This window comes from Labrus bergylta, chromosome 5, assembly GCF_963930695.1.
Source record: "Labrus bergylta chromosome 5, fLabBer1.1, whole genome shotgun sequence".
NCBI classification, from domain to species: Eukaryota; Metazoa; Chordata; class Actinopteri; order Labriformes; family Labridae; genus Labrus; species Labrus bergylta.
In genome coordinates, this window is record NC_089199.1 from 32,508,060 (window position 1) to 32,523,536 (window position 15,477).

At 41.9% G+C, this 15,477-nt stretch overlaps 1 protein-coding gene across 7 annotated transcripts in view; it reads right to left on the bottom strand.

Annotated features, from left to right (window-relative positions):
• LOC110003756 (V-set domain containing T-cell activation inhibitor 1) overlaps positions 1–15,477 on the bottom strand; it is a 195,282-nt gene that overhangs the window by 34,999 nt on the left and 144,806 nt on the right. For 2 of the 7 annotated variants that reach the window (XR_010666460.1, XR_010666459.1), the window contains exon 1: positions 5,831–10,080. The exons of 4 other annotated variants lie outside the window; for them this stretch is intronic. The gene's annotated coding sequence lies outside the window, so the exon portion shown is untranslated. Of the gene's footprint in view, positions 1–5,830; positions 10,081–15,477 lie in introns of those variants that run through there. One more of the 7 variants, XR_010666463.1, reaches the window with a different exon arrangement.

Consider the following 15,477-nt stretch of genomic DNA (forward strand, 5'->3'; position numbering starts at 1 on the left):
TTTGTTTGTCATTCTTGAAAAAATCCTTTCCACGTATCCTGTGGATGCCGAGATGCTCAGGATGTGGCTGATGATGGCCAGCATGTTGGGCAGGTCAGCTTCATGAAAGAGAGCCACCCACCTTGCAGCCACGTCTTTGGACTTCCATTCATCTTCTGCTTTCTCTTTGAGCTCCTTCAGAATGGTATTTGCAGTTGTGCATTCCTCATATAGTTCATCCATGTTCACTTTATCAATGAGGTTGAGCTTATCAGTGATCTTCTCAATATCGCTGAAGGTCGCTGAAGGTAAGCATGCCACAGTGCAGAGAGAGAGGTTGCAGGGAGAACAGCCAGTTGTTGTCGGAAAAGTCAAACCATTTGTCTATGTATGAAATTGCCGTGTTGAGAAATGCAGTGAAATCTGACCTTGCCTTGTTTGCATCATGTGGGAGGAGACGTTGCAGCTTCACTTTTGTTAAGTAGCCATAGAACTGGTCATCTCGTCTGTGTGTGAGTTTTCTCTTGAATGTATCCATGATGGAGTATAACTCAACACAAGTTGTTGAATCACTCTCCAGCTTCTTTACAACTTCCTCAAAGAGGGAGAGGATGTTACTACAGAACAGGAGGTAAACCTCCACCTCATCAACATCTCCCTCAGTTGTATCTTCCCTGAGTTTTAACAGAGCACTGATGTGTCGGGGACACTCATCCCCCAGGCTTATGAAATGAGACCGGAGAGCAGTCCAGGTTTGCAGTAGCCGGGTGATGGCTGGATTTAGGGACAGCCACTTTGTTGTCACATGTCGCAGAATCTCCCGGAACTCCACATCACAAAACTGGCAGAAGTCTTTTAGGGACTCTCTTCGTTTGGCAGATGAAGAGAAGAAGCTGTAGATCTTTAGCACAACGTTTTCCACATCTACAGTGAGCTGGTCGAGAGCATGCTTTACTGTGTTGTGCACAATGTGGGCATGGCAGTTCTCTTGCAGAAGATTCTTTTGCTTTTTCTTCAGGTTGGTGAAGACAGAGTTGTGTATTCCACAACTGACATTAGTGTTGTCTGCACTATATGCTGTAACTTGATCTAATGATAAGCCAAATTTATCGAGGGATTTTTGTATACAGTCTGTAATGCCAGCAGCTGACTCATCTGCATTCTCAATGAAATCCAGCATTTTGTTGGTGATCCCACTTTCTGTCCTAAAGTACTGAACAGCTATGGGAAACATCTTCCTGTTCCCCTTATTTGATGCATCAGTTTGTATGGAGAATGGGAGGGGTTTACCTGATGTTACCACACCAATTACATCACCCACTGCCTTCAGAGCAAGGACGTCTTTGACCATCGCTTCCGCCTTCGTTCTCCCAAGAGACATTTTCTTTCCAATTTTGGAATCATGGAGTGTCTTCTGATTAAGTTTGTGTCCACAGTCTGCACTGTTGTAGCTGAGGTTGTGCTTGACCGTGTGGTACACCTGTGTCAACTCAGCTGCTGTAACTTATAGGGGGGGAGTAGGATGACAGATTTGTAATTAAATAAACAGTAAGGATTTTATAGTATTTATTTATTTATTCTTCCCTGTCTATCTTTTTGTTGTTTTCTCATGAAATCATGAATGGTACTATCAATATTGTTTTGACCTTTTTTCTTATTGTATTAATGAAGCGACTATTCTTGATGTATTGATGACATATATAGGCTACAGAAATAACCTATCTACAAAAATATATTAAATAAAACACTATGGTAGCTTAAACATCATTTATTCCTTTTTAACATCTCATACTGTTGATTCATCAGTAGGATTAATTTTTACAAAAGAATCATATATTATTATTGTTATAATTATTATTGTTTTTATTATTATTATTGTTATTATTATTGTTATAATTATTATTGTTATTATTATTATTGTTATTATTATTATTATTATTATTGTTATTATTATAATTATTATTGTTTTTATTATTATTGTTGTTATTATTATTATTATTATTGTTATTATTATTATTATTATTATTGTTATTATTATTGTTATTATTATTATTACTATTGTTATTATTATTGTTATTATTGTTATTATTATTGTTATTATTATTATTGTTGTTATTGTTATTATTATTATTATTATTATTATTATTGTTATTATTATTGTCATAATTATCATTATTATTGTTATTATTATTATTGTTATTATTATTATTGTTATTATTATTATTATTATTATTGTTATTATTATTATTATTATTGTTATTATTATTGTTATTATTATTATTGTTATTATTATTGTTGTTATTATTATTATTGTTATTATTATTCTTATTGTTGTTATTATTATTATTGTTATTATTATTATTATTATTATTGTTGTTATTATTATTATTATTATTATTATTATTGTTATTATTATTATTGTTATTATTATTATTGTTATTATTATTATTATTATTGTTATTATTATTATTGTTATTGTTATTATTATTATTATTATTATTGTTATTATTATTATTATTGTTATTATTATTATTATTATTATTATTGTTATTATTATTATTATTATTATTGTTATTATTATTATTATTATTATTGTTATTATTATTATTATTATTGTTATTATTATTATTGTTATTATTATTATTGTTATTATTATTATTATTATTAATAAGCTTGTATCTGCCTCTGGAGATGCTTCAGAACTGTGAGACTGCAGTTTGGTGTTTGTTGGTCCTGATGTTGCGGGAATGTTCCTCTCCCGCAGCATGCTGTCGCACGTCCGACAGGCCACCATGCACCACAGAAAACACTCGGCCACAGATTTAGCAGTTTCCTTTGAATTCGTTTTCACTGACACTGTCAAGCCAGTCATTTGAATTTTCACTCTCACGTCTGTATCTTTGCATCCGTTTGCGTCTCAATGGTGCACAGGGCGGAGTACCAGATGCAGCCGCAGGCGCAGACATGTTTGCTTCTGATTTCCTATGACTTGCTCTCACCCAATCAATGACAAGCACTCATTCCTCATGCCTAAAATCAACCAACCAAACCAACTGCCGCTATGAGTAGGCGGGAGCTAGCTGATGTTGAATCCGTTGAATGGTGCTGCGTTCAATGAAAATTGGAAATACGGGACAAACCGTATTGATTCAAAACGGGACGCAATGTTTAAGTGTGAAATAAGGGACAATTCCATATTTTACGGGACGGGTGGCAACCCTACTTCTATCATTAAATATGAAACATTATCAACATATGAACCTGATGTTTAGCTCCTGCTGGTTTTCATTAAGTTTATATTCCCTCTCTTATTACATGTGTTGATCAGCTGTCACTTTAATGTTTCCTGAGATAATAATGAAGCAGAAAGCTGAATGAAGTTACCTTCAAGCACATTTCTCTCATCATCTTTACCTCTGTCTACCAAACAGTAAACATGATCAGACAGCATGTTTAACAGAAAGGCTGGCTTGCTAACCAGACTTTAAATCTTTCCAGTGTTTTCACAGAAAAATACCGTGATGTAAATGAGCCATGTGCTGCACATTGACTCATTGAATCAGGTTTCATGCTTCTTGTGGTCGGCGCAAGAAGTCATGTGCTGCAGCATTATATCCAGAAACAGAAGAGAGGACCAGCCTGAACCTCTGCAGGATGTCTCTGTCCTGGTTTGCATAACGAGTCGCTTTTTTGTGTTTAATGATGTTTCACAACATCCAGATCAAATTTAGTTGGATGTTGGTGTGATGGAGTACTGGAACAGGAAGCCCCGCCTCCTCCTCCTCACCTCAAACAAACCTCCAGAAACAGGAACAGAGACAGACCGTTACACCCTGTTATCTCTCTTCCTGGTTCTGGAGGGGTGTTTAGAGGAGAGGGGGGCACACACTCTCTTGGGGTAGCACATGTTGAGTATCTCAATCTTCCTTCACATTTCCCCCCTCTCATGTATTTATTTCTTAAACTGCTGGTTTGGTTGTTTTAGTTTTGGCTGGTGGTCTCCACTAGTCCTGTTTTCAGTCTTTAGTTTAATACTTATGAGGTCGTTTTAGGGGGAGGTGCTGAGCCAACGCATCAGGCTGTTGCTCTCGGTCCTTCCCTTCTTCTGTCCCCCCCCCCCCCCCCCCCCCCCATTCCTTTTTTGGTTTCTTTGATTTCTTCTTCCGACAGTTTGTCCCAAAATAAACCCGAGCTGTTCAGACCCAAACTGCTTTTTGAACCAGGCTGTGAACGTGATTATTTCTGCTGTAAACATTTATTACAGGTGATAATGAAACTTTTAAGGCTTGGAGACAGCCTCCAGTGGACACTGGAGGAACTGCAGTTTTTTCATTTTCATATTGGCTTCATATTTCAACACTCGGTTGCCATGACGTCCGTGTATCTTTTGGTTATTGGATCATGGATCTCTGTAAAGGGAATTAAAACATTTTATTCATGTTACATTCTCTTTTTAGCCGTGAACAGCGCGAGGCTCACAGAAAAATAAGCCAGCCTCTTATTCTCTTAAATTAATATTACTGTTCCAAAAACTGACTTTAAGGACCTCTGACACGTCGCAGTCCATTGGACGCTGCTGCACATCCGGTCTCAGAATATTAAAAAAACTGACCTTTTTATTGTTTCTGTCTTCTAGTTGTTTCATGTTTTTGTTTTCTTAAAGACAATGAGGAAGGCTCGGCACTCTGTCTCGCTTTATGCTGACACATTTATTGGGTCATACGTTTCGATGTGACCGACCTTCATCAGGTATAATGAAGGTCGGTCACATCGAAACTTTGTATAATCGTTCAGGTGTGCAGAGGTTATTTTGTTTCTGGAAATGGAAAAAGGAAATGAAAAGATTTTCTAACTTTTGCTCGTCCGTTTTTGAACGTGAAAAAATAAAATCATCTCGTGTTTCAATCTACAAGTTTCTACTTGAAACAAAATACCCACAAACCCCCACAAGTATGTAAAACAAGTCCTGTTTTTAGATGTGCACAGACGAGAGAAGACTTGAAAAACATGCAGCTGATAAACAACAGCAGACACTCTCAGCCAGCCAGTGTGTGTGTGTGTGTGTGTGAGTGTGTGTGTGTGTGTGTGTGTGTGTGTGTGTGTGTGTGTGTGTGTGTGTGTGTGTGTGTGTGTGTGTGTGTGTGTGTGTGTACGAGGTGAAGCACCATCATCATCTTCAAGTGGTTTGTGAATTCAGACTTAGGCTCTGTTTCACCCCTTAGCCCTACCCCTCGTTTATGAGTTAATAAGGTGAATAACAGAATAATAAACTTAAAGCTTAAAGTTAACCAATCACGTAATGCAGTAAGTCAAAGCTCCACCCATTACTGGTGATCATCCAATTTTTAAAAAAGTCCTGTCCCCGATTTCTGACTCTATCCACTGTCCTATCTCTACAATAAAGGCACTAAAAGCCCAAAAATAAATCTTAAAAAAACAGCCTGTGCTGAATTATTGTTCAGACCTCTTGACAGCCTCATGTGCATCCTTTAAAAATACACAGGTCGTCGAGTTTAACACAAGAGTCGAAGTGTCTACAGAACAAAAGGAAACAAAAGAACACACACACACACACACACACACACACACACACACACACACACACACACACACACACACACACACACACACACACACACACACACACACCTGCAGCAGAGCGACCGCTGATCATTAAAAATCAGAATGATGACATGAAGATTATTATTGACTGCAGGATACTGATCACATCCGGCTGAGATGATTTTAAATTTAAAATCAGCATCCTGTTTCCCTGCATCTGATTTATTCATCCATTGAAGTTTCAGAACATGAAATATGAAATATTAAATAAACTTTAAAGATTTCTTACCCTCCACAGATTGGAACAGAGAGCCGGTGAGGAGGAGAGAGAGGAGGAGAAGGAGCTCCATGGTGTTCATCTGAACAGGAAACATCACTGAACACACTCTTCTCTGCGAGGACGTTTAAGACGCTCTCTGCAGCGCTATTGGTCCGTCACAAAATACTGTCAGTGAAGTTTCTGAACACTTTCCAGTTACACTCCTCAGTGAGGAAACAGTGACGGAAACAACCACAACCCCTTAAGAGGTGAAATCCTTCAGAATAAAAGCATCCTCTCAAGGTGCCTCTTCAATGTATTGATTTCTTTTTATTTCAAAAGGGAACATGTCCAATATTAAACATGAATGTTTGTTGTACCAGAGTTAGCTGTGAGCTAGTTTACATGTGCAGTCCCTCCACAGGAAACAATTAAAACACCACGAAGTAATAAAAAAGATGAGAAGAGATAAGATCAGACTTTATTGATTCTCAGGGGGGAAAATCGGGCGCTGCAGCAAAACACAAAGTAGGAAGTAGAAAAGAACAAATATAAAACAGAATAGATCAGATAAATACAAAAAAAATAAGAGGTACATACAGCTGGAAATATGAAGGACTTTAATATACACACACACACACACACACACACACACACAGTCTTTCAGTAGATACCTAAACCAGTACACGCGACTGGGCTCTTCATCTCCCTCCACTGGTTCCCAGTTACTGATCACTGAGTCCTGAAGTCTCTGATCCAGGTCTACACTCCCTCCAGCCCTGAGGGTGAAGGTAAGAGTGATGAAGATGAGGGTGAAGGTAAGAGGGATGAAGATGAGGGTTAAGGTAAGAGTGATGAAGATGAGGGTTAAGGTAAGAGTGATGAAGATGAGGGTTAAGGTAAGAGGGATGAAGATGACTTAGACTTAGACTTTCTTTATTGTCATTCAAACTTGTACTTTACAGTGCAGATAAGAACGAAATTTCGTTGCATTTGGCTCGTTGTAGTGCAGGATAAAAACAGCAGCATGTATTTACATATAAAAAATAAAAATAAGGTGCAGATATAAATAGATATAAAAAGAAAAACTATGAGTAAAAATACTATACAGATAAATATATTGCACGTTATATTGTGTTTTACAGTCCAGTGAGGTAGTCCTGTGTGGGGGTTTGAGGGGGAATGGAGGGATTATTTTTTCGTGTTCAAAAGTCTTATGGCCTGTGGGAAGAAGCTGTTACAGAACCTGGAAGTTCTGCTTCGGAGGCTGCAGAGTCCAGCAGCAAAAACAGTCCTTGGTGGGGGTGGGAGGTGTCTCTGCTGATTTTCTGAGCCCTGGTCAGACAGCGGATCTTTGCGATCTCCTGGATGGGAGGAAGTTGAGTCTTAATGATCTTTTCCGCCGTCCTCACCACTCTCTGCAGGGACTTCCAGTTGGAGGCACTGCAGGCTCCGGACCAGACAGAGATGCAGTTTGTTATGATGCTCTCTATAGTGCCTCTGTAAAAGGTGGTGAGAATAGGAGGAGGGAGGTGTGCTCTCTTCATCCGACGCAGAAAGTGCATGCGCTGCTGCGCTTTTTTCACAAGAGCGCCGGTGTGAAGGGACCAGGTCAGAGTGTCTGTTATCTGCACCCCCAGGAACTTTGTGCTGCTAACTCTCTCCACTGCTGTGCCATTGATGAGGAGTGGTGTGTGGCTGGGCTGGCGCCTCCTGAAGTCGACGATGATCTCTTTGGTTTTATCGACGTTCAGGGTCAGGTTGTTGGTTCTGCACCAGTCAACCAGATGTTTCACCTCCTCTCTGTAGTCCATGTCGTTGTTGTCACGGATGAGGCCCACTACTGTTGTGTCGTCTGCAAACTTCACGATGTGGTTAGTAGTGGACCTGGCGCAGCAGTCATGGGTCATCAGGGTGAACAGCAGCGGACTCAGGACGCAGCCCTGAGGGGAGCCGGTGCTCAGGGAGATGACACTGGAGGTGTTGTTGCCTACCTGCACAGACTGGGGTCTGTTTGTCAGGAAGTCAAGCAGCCAGTTACATAGGGGGGTGCTGAAACCAAGGGGGGCCAGTTTGCTCACCAGATGCTGCGGGATGATTGTATTGAACGCTGAGCTGAAGTCCAGAAACAACATCCGCACATGTGTCCTTCTCTTCCAGATGTTGTAAGCCCAGGTGGAGTGCAGAGGAGATGGCATCCTCTGTGGAGCGGTTTGGGTGGTAAGTAAACTGGTACGGGTCGAATGTGGGGGGAAGTCTGGAGACAATGTGGTCCTTTACCAGCCTCTCAAAGCACTTCATCATGATGGGGGTTAGTGCTACAGGGCGGTAATCATTGAGCGAGGAGATTGTGGATTTTTTAGGCACTGGTATAATTGTAGCAGTCTTTAAACATGAAGGTACCACAGCCTGGATCAGCGAGGTGTTGAAGATGTCTGTGAGAACCCCAGCCAGCTGGTCAGCACATTCCTTAAGCACCCGTCCCGGTATGTCGTCAGGTCCCGCTGCTTTCCGGGTGTTCACTCTCCTCAGGGTTCTCCGGACATCAGCTGCGTCCAGGCTGATTGGCTGCTCATCGGAGTGAGGAATAGATTTCCTCGCTGGAGTGGTGTTGAGTGCCTCAAACCTTGCAAAGTAGTTGTTGAGGTCGTTGAGGTCGTTGATGTTGTTGTCACAGGGGGGAGGAGTAGCTTTATAGTCTGTGATGACTTGGATGCCCTGCCACATTCGTCTGGCGTTCGTGGGGTCCTCGAAGAAGTCCTGCACTTTCTGACTGTGAGCACGCTTTGCAACCTTTATGGCACGGTTCAGGTTGGCTCTGGCTGTTTTTAGTGCCTCCATGTCACCAGATTTAAAAGCGTTGTTCCGGGCTTTCAGCATTGCACGTACCTCACTAGTCATCCAGGGTTTCTCGTTGGCCCGTGTGGAGATGTTCTTGATCACACTAACATCCTCCATGCACTTCTGAATGTATGCAGACAAAGACTCGGCATACTCCTCCACACACGTCTGGTGATTGTCCGTAGCAGCCGCCTTGAACATGTCCCAGTCCGTGCATTCAAAGCAGTCCTGTAATGCTTCCATAGCTCCCTCAGGCCAGGCCCTCACCTGCTTCACTGTGGGTTTTTTCGTGATCAGCAGGGGCTTGTATGCTGGAATTAGCATCACAGAGAGATGGTCTGAGGAGCCAAGGTGGGGGCAGGGTGCAGCCTTGAATGCCTTCTTGATGTTGCTGTAGGCCAGGTCCAGCGTGCTCCCACCCCTGGTTGCAAAATCCACATATTGATGGAAATGAGGAAAAACAGTTTTCATGTTGGCCTGATTAAAGTCCCCTGGCACAATGAAAACTCCCTCTGGATGTGTAGATTGCAGTTCACTGATGGAGCGGTATAAAACATTCAGGGCTTCTCTGGTGTTTGCACTGGGAGGAATGTACACTGCTGTGAAGATCATAACAGTGAATTCCCGGGGTAAATAAAAAGGCCTGCATTTTATAGTCAGTAGTTCTACATCAGGAGAGCAGTGACTTCAGACTATCTCACCGTTGTTGCACTAGTTGTTGTTGGTGTATATGCAAACACCGCCGCCTCGGGATTTACCAGTGAGAGAGCTGCTCCTAACTGACCGAAATAATGTTAGCCCCTCTATGCTAACTGCCTCATCTGGAACGGATGGTTTCAGCCACGTTTCTGTGAGAAATATAACCTACAGGAACTAGCACAGCTCGTTAGAGAAAAGGTAAAGGTAAGAGGGATGAAGATGAGGGTTAAGGTAAGAGGGATGAAGATGAGGTTAAGGTAAGAGGGATGAAGACGAGGGTGAAGGTAAGAGGGATGAAGACGAGGGTTAAGGTAAGAGGGATGAAGACGAGGGTTAAGGTAAGAGTGATGAAGATGAGGGTTAAGGTAAGAGGGATGAAGACGAGGGTTAAGGTAAGAGGGATGAAGATGAGGGTGGAGGTCAGAGTGATGAAGATGAAGATGAGGGTGAAGGTAAGAGTGATGAAGATGAGGGTTAAGGTAAGAGTGATGAAGATGAGGGTAAAGGTAAGAGGGATGAAGATGAGGTTAAGGTAAGAGGGATGAAGATGAAGATGAGGGTAAAGGTAAGAGTGATGAAGACGAGGGTTAAGGTAAGAGGAATGAAGATGAGGGTTAAGGTAAGAGGGATGAAGATGAGGGTGAAGGTAAGAGTGATGAAGATGAGGGTGAAGGTCAGAGTGATGAAGATGAAGATGAGCGTTTGCGTATATAAAACAATAATTAGATAACTAAGAGTTAATTCTTACCATCTCTGAGGAATTTGCTGTCACGCTTTGCCTGATTCGCTCCACGCTGCCGCCCACTTCCTGATAAGAGATACAATCAGAGATGTGTTGAAACACTGAGACTTGATTCAGAGAACAGAGTAGCTCTGTGTGCAGGGTGAATAGTTGGAGTAATAATGAAACTAAAGCCCACTGTAACAGAGACGTCCTGTAGATCTGTGTCCCTGTTGGATTACATTTATTGTGTTTATGAAGCACCGTGTCAAATGCATATCAAAGAGTGCTGCACACGTTAAGATATTCAACCTACAGGAACTAGCACAGCTCGTTAGAGAAAATAAGGAGGCAGATAAAATGTGTCACAGTTTGATGTGGATTAATGATTGACAAACAGCGCTGCCTCTGCTTCCTTAGAAAAAAATACAAATGTAATGACAGAAGTGTCAGGGACTGCAGGAGCTGCAGGACGAGTCTTTTGTCTGCACAGGTGCTTTCTGACTGTTCATGAGCTACACACCTCCATTTAAAGTCATGTCAAGTTTAATGAAGCAATTTATATCTCAACACACAGCACTCTTTCAAGGAGCGACCTCAAACTAGAAAAGAAAAGAAAAACAGATCAGATCCTCATCAATAAATCATAAAGTCTGTCCTGTGTAAATGTGTCTCTGAGTCCTGACTGTCTACAATGAGGGAGAAGCTCGAGTCCCGCTGGCTGTGTTGTTGTCAGAGCCGTGTTTACATGGACGGGACGGCCGGCTCCTCCCCTTGTGTATAAAAGCTGTTTTAGTCAAGAACTAGAGAGAAGAAGAAGAACATACTCACTGATTATTTGGATGTTGGTAAGAGTTTTTAGATCACGCTCATTCTGTGTCAGTTTACATGAAATGTGAAGCTACGAGCTAACTAAAGAGCGCTAACATTAGCATGCTAACACAACAATGTGAAGCTACGAGCTGACTAAAGAGCGCTAACATTAGCATGCTAACACAGCAATGTGAAGCTACGAGCTGACTAAAGAGCGCTAACATTAGCATGCTAACAGAACAATGTGAAGCTACGAGCTGACTAAAGAGCGCTAACATTAGCATGCTAACACAACAATGCAGGACACAGGTGATTGCAGCTCGAGGTGTGTCTCTGGAGGAGAGCAGAGGCTTCAGTATGGAGGAGGCGTGGCCTATCAGCAGTTTGTTTTGGTTTCATGCTGGAGCTCGAGGGCGACATCTACTGGATTAAAAAGTTGCAAAATGTTACGGTTTGTATCTTGACCCAAAAGCAGACACAGCAGCAAAGTTGAAGGGTTTGAGGTTTTATTGCAGGGTTTGGGAAAGGTGGATGGCTGACTGGCTGGCTGGTAGTGACGGCGTGGAGGAGACTTATGGAGTTAGCTGGTTCTGTAGGCAGGCAGGTGATTGGTTGAGTTGTCTGAGAGGAGAGCAGACTGGAGGAGATGACACCGGTGAGAATCTGGACAACAGAAGAGAAAATCTGTTTGGATTCACTTGAAAAACGCTCGGAACAAACTCTAACAAATGTTAAGAGCAGCCCATCATAGCTACCACTTCAGTAGACTCAATAATCTGGCAATGAGTCGAGTTGAACCCAGGGTTTCAGCTTGAGGCAGATGAGCAGATGAGCTGCAGGTGTGAGTAGTGACCTGGTGTTGATTGAAGCCACGCCCCCCAGAGACACACACACACAAGACAGAAAGCTCGACCTTAACCCTCATCTTCATCCCTCGACCTTTACCCGTGTGTGTGTGTGTGTGTGTGTGTGTGTGTGTGTGTGTGTGTGTGTGTGTGTGGACGAGGTGAAGCACCATCATCATCTTCAAGTAGAATCTGAATTCAGACTTAATAAGGTGAATAACAGAATCATAAACTTGAATCTTAAAGTTAACCAATCACGTAATGCAGTAAGTCAAAGCTCCGCCCATTACTGGTGATGAATCAATAAAAAAAAAACAGCCTGTGCTGAATTATTGTTCAGACCTCTTGACAGCCTCATGTGCATTCTGTTTCATCATTGTTTGTTGTGTTTGTGAGAGCTGAGAAGAAAGAAACAAGAAAGGTGAGCAGGTGGAGGGAAAACAGAGAAAATGATCTGCTTTAGATACATGTATTCAATATTCACACCGTGCATGACCTGCTGTATCTGAGAAATCATTTAAGAAAAGAAGAAATGAAAGGAAGAACAGGAAACACATCCTTTAAAACACACACACTAACACTGAGAAACACACAGGTCGTCGAGTTTAACACAAGAGTTTCTCAGAAATGGCAAAGTGTCTGCAGAACAACAGGAAACAAAAGATCACACCCAGCCACCAACACACACACACACACACACACACACACACACACACACACACACACACACACACACACACACACACACACACACACACACACACACACACACACACACACACACACACACACACACACACAGATGAAGAAACTGTTGAGGAAATTACTAAGAACTTGACTTCACACAATAAGACTCAGTTGACTCAGATGGCTTACGTTGATGAAAGTCTCTACAAGAATACTCCGGAGCAGAGATGGAGTATCAAGCACACGTCTGATGCTGTATCCAATTCTCCCAAACTCTTCAACAGGCTTTGAATACATAGAAAATACATGATTGACGTCAGAGTCACACTGACCTTAACTCATCTGTGATGTTAATTTGGAACAGACACTAAGTCTACCAAACATGCAGAAGACCCTCGACACACTAAGCTGTCCTTGGTTTCTAGTCACAGCTGAACTCTAGCTGACATCAGAGAACAGTGAATAAACATAATGATGTTAGTACACTTAAATCTTCATACATAGGTACAGAAATTCCACCACAGAAACGACCACTGAGGACGTGCAGAGGTCTGTTTGGGGCCCCGGATCAGTAGGGGGGCCCTGAGAGCTCACAAACTAAAACCAAAGCAGAGGCACAATATGAGCAAATGTAGATACGACAGTAGGAAATCTCCCTTAAGGCCCTGAGTAGGGGGCCTTAAGGGAGATTTCCTACTGTCGTATCTACATTTGCTCATATTGTGCCTCTGCTTTGGTTTTAGTTTGTGAGCTCTCAGGGCCCCCCTACTGACGGCAAAGAACAGGTGGTGACGAAGTCTCTCTGAGTCCTAACTGTCTACAATGAGGGAGAAGCTCGAGTCCCGCTGGCTGTGTTGTTGTCAGAGCCGTGTTTACATGGACGGGACGGCCGGCTCCTCCCCTTGTGTATAAAAGCTGTTTTAGTCAAGAACTAGAGAGAAGAAGAAGAACATACTCACTGATTATTTGGATGTTAGTAAATTTCCCGTTCACATCCTCCCTTGAGTTTTCATAAAATCTTTATATCAACTGATTGGCGCCTGGAACCAAGACAGCCAGCTGCCTCAATACTCGTGACTACAGTACATTTAATTCAGCACCAAAACGGCATTAAAAGAAGAAGAAGAAGGCAAAGGTACAAGACTGTACGTACTTTCTGTCCGGAGTCGAACTACCCATCCCACAATCCACTGCGAATGAGATCGTTTCTTCTTGAATGTAACGTTTGTCGTTGTTCTCGTGTTTATACTGTTAATCGTTTAGTTTGTGTTGTTGAATAAATAAACTACATTCACTGCAGCATGACAAGCTAATCACTACATTTCATGTTAGCTAATGAACTAGCTAGCCTGCTAGCAAAACTTATCTGTTTGCATAATGCGCCGAGGGCGGGAAACATTGCCATGGTAACAGCTAGCTCAACCAATCAGAGACGTCTCTGTGACACTCTATTGTCCTGGGTAGTGTAGTTCTTTGATATCGTGAATAAATCTAGTTTTTCTTAAAGCGAGGTTGATATCAGACGAACTCGTGTCTCCTACAGAAGCGTAAAGCATCGTTTAACACTCAGGTAGCTCGTGTTCAGTCTACCTTGGATGGTTCTGACATTATGGCTGGTAATCATACTGTTGAGCTCTATCGCAGCTGTACTAAACTCCTTCCTGTGAACGTGAGTGGAGAGGGGTTGGAGATGTTTCTCTGGAACTAACTCAGACACCTCCAGTAACTCACCCTCCCACCACACACCTTTGACACTTCCTTTAAAATTCCTTTAAAATTCCTAGTTAAAACCACCAGGGATGTGCAGTAACACCTCTGCTGATTCAGAGGAAAAGAGACACTTCATGTGACGTATTGATGCCCGGAGGTCTTTTCACAACAGTATGTTGGTACAGCAGCAAGTGTCAACTGATTATTCCAACAAAAACAGATGAAACCTTTGGATCAGCGTTGCCAGGTCCTCTTATTATAAGCGTCTTTGGGCTTGTTTCTCAAGTGCAGCTGTTTATTTTGTCTTGCTCTGCTCCCTGTTTGAACCTCTCCTGTTTCTCTCCCAGATCTCTCCAATAACGTGAAACACGATAGTTTTGTCCTGTTGCAGGATCCGTCCATGACCCTGTTCCCCTGGTTAATCCTGTACCTCCCCTTCCCCTTTACAGCTGTGGAATCTTATATTCTTTATACTTTTATGTTTGCTCATTAACTGATCCAATGCATTACACATAGCATTACACATATCACGTATACATGCACCGTGTCCTTATATGACCACTGCAACACACGAACCTTGCACGATACTCACCTCACCACAGGAGTTTTATCTCACGTACACAGACTCAACAACAGCTCCTTATAAGGACTATTTTTTTAAAACTCTCAAGGACAAGTTACTGCTACATTCACATATTTATACACTGACCACAAGGTACTGACACAGATAAAGCTGCACCTTTTTCTTTGATCCTCCTCTGTAAGTTTTGATCACACTATAAAAGATTGTACGCCCCAAGAGCGGGCAGAGAACTTACTTTGTGTATCCTGTACGCATAGCTGAACTTCTCTCCATGCTGCATGTAATAAACTGGGTGACTTAGCAACTCAACAGATTCTGAAAGTCTCTTTTATTTGCTCTCGTCCCAAGGTTCGGAGGGTTTCCTCTTTCTGCTGATTTTCTGCAGGCCCAGTTCTACCACAATTACATGGCGACGAGGATGGGATTCCTAACATCAACCGGGTAGTTTCCTCCGAAACAACTTCTCCACCCAAATCAACTGAGGAATAGGTAAGTCAAACACCTTTTCTAAAGTTTGACAGTTTAGGGGTGGAGAGTATAGAGTTGTGAGAAGGGAGCTCTAGGTTTGGTAACGGAATCCCTGATAAATTTTGGGTAAAGAACCAGAACTGTGTGAAACTACTCTGACCATCGGACGATAGTGAAAAAAATAAAAGAAGAAGAATAAAATAAGGTAAATAAAAGAAGAAGAATAAAATAAGGTAAATAAAAGAAGAAGAATAAAATCAAGTACCTAAATTTATAGAAAATAGTGGGAACGAATTTATTGAAGAATAAA